The 5960-nt window shown below is 45.2% G+C and overlaps 1 long non-coding RNA gene across 1 annotated transcript; it reads right to left on the bottom strand.

Annotated features, from left to right (window-relative positions):
* Nucleotides 1-232: 232 nt before the first annotated feature.
* LOC116985043 lies at nucleotides 233-4484 on the bottom strand. Its single transcript, XR_004415196.1, has 3 exons — nucleotides 4441-4484; nucleotides 1033-1172; nucleotides 233-400 (listed from the first exon to the last, which is right to left on the bottom strand). It is a non-coding gene; the product is annotated as an uncharacterized LOC116985043 (long non-coding RNA).
* Between the last annotated feature and the right edge of the window lie 1476 nt (nucleotides 4485-5960).

Genomic DNA, 5960 nt, shown 5'->3' with positions numbered 1-5960 from the left:
ATCAAGGGATTTGGGAGAAAGCAGGAACGGGTTGGATGATCAGCCATGATCATATTGAAAGGTGGTGCTGGCCCAAAGGGCAGAATGGCCTACTCCTGCACCTATTTTCAATGATTCTATCTCCTGCAAGGTACAATCAGCCAGAATACCATTTGAAACTCAGAAAATAGCATTACCATTCCATCCCTTGCAACACTGCTGCCATACTTACTCAAGCCAGGAAACTGCTGGGTGAATCTCAGTCACACGGATGTTGGTGACATACTCCAGGAAAGCAGTTCTGTTAGCCGCACAGTCCTCTTCAGAATCATATAACAAGCACACAGTTTTCTTGCCATGGATTGCCTTTGGTAATACACATTTCACCAAAGTGCTGTTCTCAATCGTGCAATCGTTTGATCTGGAAGTAGAAATGTCCAAAAAAGAAACAACATTTTATTGCAATGCCAAGTTCCATGACCTCAGTGTTTGACAGGGGGGAACAACTGATGCTGGGGGAAACACTTTATTTGTCCTTCATTATCTGCTTGCAAATCAGGGCACATTTGGGTATCTGTTCCCCAGCATTGAAAACAAACCATAGACGTTGCCAGGAACACTGAAGAATAGACACGTTTGCATTTAGGTGCAGACTCTTTGTAAGAACATGACACAGAAATTCTATGTTATCCCACTTTTGTATCCACTCCCAACACAATAGGGGGGCAATTTACAGAGGGTCAATTAACCTGCAAACCCGCACGTCTTTGGGATGTGGGAGGAAACCGGAGCACCCGGAGGAAATCCACGTGGTTATAGGGAGAACCTGCAAACTCCACACTGACTGCACCCGAGGTCAGGATTAAACCTGGGTCTCTGGTGCTGCGAGGCAGCAGCTCTACCAGCTGCACCATTTGTACACATTTGTTTAAACAAGCATATCTGGTTATCTCAACTTTGATAGAGAATGCTGCATACCGTGTTAAAATTCTTTTGATAAGTCCATAAGATTCAAAAAGGGTTGACTATCAGTCTGTGACTGTTTTCACTTACATGTCTGCACTGTGGTCAGCAATCCCATGGATCTGCAGTGAAGCTCTCGATCCAACATTTAGCCTTTTCCCAACAATGCTCAATGTGTTCCTCTCTGATGAGGCCACACGGTCTGGATTTATAGACGTAACGATCGAATCCTAGCACAAGAAGAGTTTTATAAATTACCAGTTCTAGGTGGCAGAGATTAATTTAGTTTAGTTTAGTTTAGTGTATAGAGACACAGCGCAGAAACAGGCTCTTCGGCCCGCCGAGTCCGTGCTGACCAGCGATCCCCGCACACGAACATATCCTACACACTAGGAACAATGTACAATTTTTACCTGTACGCCTTTGGAGTATGGGAGGAAACCGGAGCTCCCAGTGGTAAGGAGCAAACCCGGTTCTCTGGAGCTGTGAGGCAGCAACTTTACCGCTGCCTCCCCCAAAGCTAGTGAGTTTGACGAAGTTTCTTATTAGGGAGAAGGACAGGAAAATTAAAGTCAATGCACAAAGCATGATTGAAAAATGGAAACTAAAACTACAGAGCAGAATAAAAGTGTGTGGCAGATGACAAGTTGTTTACATAAATGAGAACCTGACTGATTACATAACTTTCAGAGTGGGAAAAGGAAATAAGAGAGGCAAAGCAAGAGTGTGAGATAAGACCGGCAGAAACTAAACATGTTCTGTAGCGGAAATTGGAGGAACAGCACCTCATATTCCGTCTGGGGACCTTGCGTCCTTATGGCATTAACATTGAATTCTCCCAATTTGGCTAGCCCTTGCTGTCTCCTCCCCTTCCTTAACCCTCTAGCTGTCTCCTCCCACCCTCCCATCCGCCCGCCCTCGGGCTCCTCCTCCTCCTCTCCTTTTCCTTCTTTCTTCCCCCCCCCCACTCCCCATCAGTCTGAAGAAGGGTTTTCTGCCCGAAACGTCGCCTATTTCCTTCGCTCCATAGATGCTGCTGCACCCGCTGAGTTTCCCCAGCAATTTTGTGTACCTTCTGTAGGCATGTGGACAAGAGTATGGTTGCAGGAAAAGGACCAGGGTTAACGAGAGATCTAAAAGGGAGCCTACTGATGGAGGCAGAGCACGCGGCTGAGGTACAAAAGGAGGCGGCACAGTGGCGCAACGGGAGAGTTGCCACCTTACAGCGCCAGAAACCCGGGCTCAATCCTGATTGTCTGTATGGAGTTCGTAGGTTTTCCCCGAGTGCTCTGGTTTCCTCTCACACATCAAAGACGTACAGGTTTGGAGGTTAATTGGCTTCAGAAAAATTGTGAATTGTCCCTATTGTGTGTAGGATAGTGTTAGTGTAAGGGGATCAGTGGTTGGCGTGGACTTGGTGGGCCGAATGGCCTGTTTCTGTGCTGTACCTGTAAAGTGTAAAGTCTAAAAGTCTTTGCCAGATGTTGATGGAAGCTCAACAAAGTAAAGGGAAACAGGTCGACACAAGAAGCTGGAATAACTCAGCGGGTCAGGCAGCATCTCTGGAGAAAAGGAATGGGTGACGTTTCAGGTCGAGACTTCTTTAGACTGAAGACTTCTTCAAGTCTGAAGAAGGGTCTCGACCCGAAACGTCACCCATTCCTTCTCTCCAGAGATTCTGCCTGACCCGCTGAGTTACTGAAGACTTCTTTGAGTCTAAAGAAGACTCTCGACCTGAAACGACACTCATTCCTTCTCTCCAGAGATGCTGCCTGATCCGCTGAGTTACTCCAGCATTTTGTGTCTCCCTTCGATTTAAACCAGCATCTGCAGTTCTTTCTTACACCATGAAAAGGGAAATTATAATTCTGGATATGCTAATTACAGGGATTAGAAAAGCTAACTGCACAAAGTGGAGAGATTACTTAGTCACGAGGAATGCATGCTAAATTGTGAAGTGAGGAAATTAAAGGTTGGCCTTGATCTTTCAAACAACTACAAGTCCAGGGATGGTGCCCAATCACTGGAAATCTGCCTACGTAAACAACCTTGTTGAAATAAGGTTGTTGGAATAAAACCAGGACAGATGGGTCAGTTTAGCATGAGGCAAGTTCTAAATAGCGATCATGTCAACAAGTGGATTATGTGGATCAAGTAGAGGAAGCCAGAACTGACTTGTTCAAGACAAATCATTTGTGATTAAGTCATGCAGATGATTAATGAGGGAATGTAGCTGACTTGATACATATACACTTGCAAAAGATATTTGATAATATGCCACATAATAGGCCTCAAGAAGATTGTATGTATGTCAAAGAGTCATAGAGTGATACAGTGTGGAAACAGTTCCTTCGGCCCAACTTGCCCACGCTGGCCAATATGTCCCAGCTACACTAGTCCCACCTGCCTGCGCTTTGGACCATATGACTCCAAACCTGTCCTATCCATGTACCTCTCTAACTGTTACTTAAATGTTGGGATAGTCCCAGCCTCAAATACCTCCGATGGCAGCTTGTTCCATACACCCACCACCCTTTGTGTGGAAAGGTTACCCCTCAGATTCCTATTAAACCTTTCCTCTTCACCTTAAACCTATGTCCTCTGGTCCTCGATTCCCCTACTCTGGGCATGAGACTCTACATACAGCTCTAAAGTATGGTATGTATGGAACTGGCATCTCTGAAATTATGTGAAGAGAGGAAAATTGTAAAGGAAGCAACTGATGATGTTTTTCTATTAACGTTATGATAACCTATATTTTGATCCCTTAGTTTAGAGATACAGTGCAAAAACAGGCCCTTCGGTCCACTGAGTCAAAGCCGACCAGCAATCCCCGCACACTAACACTATCCTGCACACACAACGCACAATTTACAATATTACCAAAGCCAATTAACCTACAAATCTGTACGTCTTTGGAGTGTGGGATGAAGCCAGAGATCCAAGAGAAAACCCACGCAGGTCATGGGAAGAAAGTACAAACTCCATACAGACAGCAACCGTAGTCAGGATGGAACCCAGGTATCTGGTGCTGTAAGGCAGCAACTCTACCACCATGTCACCATACCACCCTTGATTTACTAAACTAAACTTGCCATCTTGCTATTGGTGTGATTTGAACTGGGACCATGTTAAGGATCATTAACATTAGTTTCCATACTCCTTAATCTCAAGAAAAAGATTACTGAAACCAAAAGTGCTGGAAGCACTACGGGGGGTCAGACAGCATCCACGGAGAGAGAACAAGTTAACATTTCAGCTTGATGTCCCTGCATCAGAACAGTCCTATTGAAACATTAACCTTGTTTCTTTCTACACAGATACTGCCTGATCTGTTGAGTATCTCCAGGAATTTATTTTTCATTTCCGGTATCTAGCTTTAGTGGAACTGAAATTTAGAATTGATGTATGTCATTCATATCGAAATGCAAGACTCAGTGAAAGTTATATTGACACAATCTCAACATTAAAAATTAATTAAAAGAGAATATTCCTTACCGTGCAACTTTTTTGTGGCGTACAGAAAACACAGCCCTCCTTCCGGTCATCACAACTATAAACTGTAAAAACAGATAGTTCAATACAACGGGAATGCAAAAACACAATGCAGTAAACCCTCGTTATAACGGACCATTGGGAGGAGGGAATGCTATCCATTATTGCCGATTGTACGCTATAACCGACAAAGGCAGCACGGCGGCACAGCGGTAGAGTTGCTGCTTTACAGCGCTTGCAGCACGGGAGACCTGGGTTCGATCCTGACTACGGGTGCTGTCTGTACGGAGTTTGTACGGTCTCCCCATGACCGCGTGGGTTTTCTCCGAGATCTTTGGTTTCCTCCCACACTCCAAAGACGTACAGGTTTAGAGTTTAATTGGCTTGATAGAAGTGTAAATTGTCCCTTGTGTGTGTAGGATAGTGTTAATATGTGGGGATCGCTGGTCGGCACGGGCTCGGTGCGCCGAAGAGCCTGTTTCCACGCTGTATTTCTAAACTAAACTAAACCGAGTAAACGATTATCATTGTATGTAGTTGAAACAAAGAACTGCAGATGATGGTTAATACACAAAAGTACACAAAGTGCTGGAGTAACTCAGCAGGTCAGGCAGCATCTCTGGAGAACATGGCTAGGTGATGTTTTGGGTTGGGACCCTTCCTCAGACTGATTCGATCTGCTGAGTTACTCCCGCGCTTTATGTAGTTTCACATTGAAACTAGGTGACGATGCCGCTGGTCTGCACCAGCGAGCCCTTCTCCACCCAACCCACGGTCCAGTGACACGGCTTCAATGAAGCCAAACATGATTTACTCCTTTTCCACCACTCTGCCCACCTGTCATTGACAGTGAGCTAACATCTTACGTCAGCTCACTGTCAATGACAGGTAGGCAGGGTGATGGAAAAGGTGTAAACCACGTTTGGCTTCATTGCTGGAACAATAAGTGCAAGAGTCGACACGTTTTGTTGCATCTGTACAATATGTTGATGAGACTGCATTATGTGTAGTTGTGGTCACCAGGCTAAAATATGGATGTGATTAAGCCAGAGAGGATGAAGAGAGCAGCACGGTGGCGCAGCAGTAGAGTTGCTGCATTACAGCGCTTTCAGTGCCAGACCCAGGTTCGATCCTGACTACGGGTGCTGTCTGTACGGAGTTTGTACGTTCTTCCCGTGACTGCATGGGTTTTCTCCGAGATCTTCTGTTTCCTCCCACACTCCAAAGACATAAAGGTTTGAAGGTTAATTGGCTTGGTATAAGTGTAAATTGTCCCTTGTGCATGTATGGTAGTGTTAATGAGCTGGGATCGCAAGTTGGTGAAAACTCGGTGGGCCGAAGGACTGTATCTCTAAACTAAATTAGCTGAGATGCTGCCTGACACGCTGATTTACTCCAGCACTCTGTGTCTATCGTGGGAGGGAGAGGGTTGGGTCGAAGGAGGACTAAAACTAAAAACTAAAATGATTCACAAGAATGTTGGCAGCACTGGAAGGCTTAAGATATTAGGAGAAACTGGATAG

This window comes from Amblyraja radiata, chromosome 21, assembly GCF_010909765.2.
Source record: "Amblyraja radiata isolate CabotCenter1 chromosome 21, sAmbRad1.1.pri, whole genome shotgun sequence".
NCBI lineage: Eukaryota > Metazoa > Chordata > Chondrichthyes > Rajiformes > Rajidae > Amblyraja > Amblyraja radiata.
This window is presented reverse-complemented; position numbering and strand designations above follow the sequence as displayed.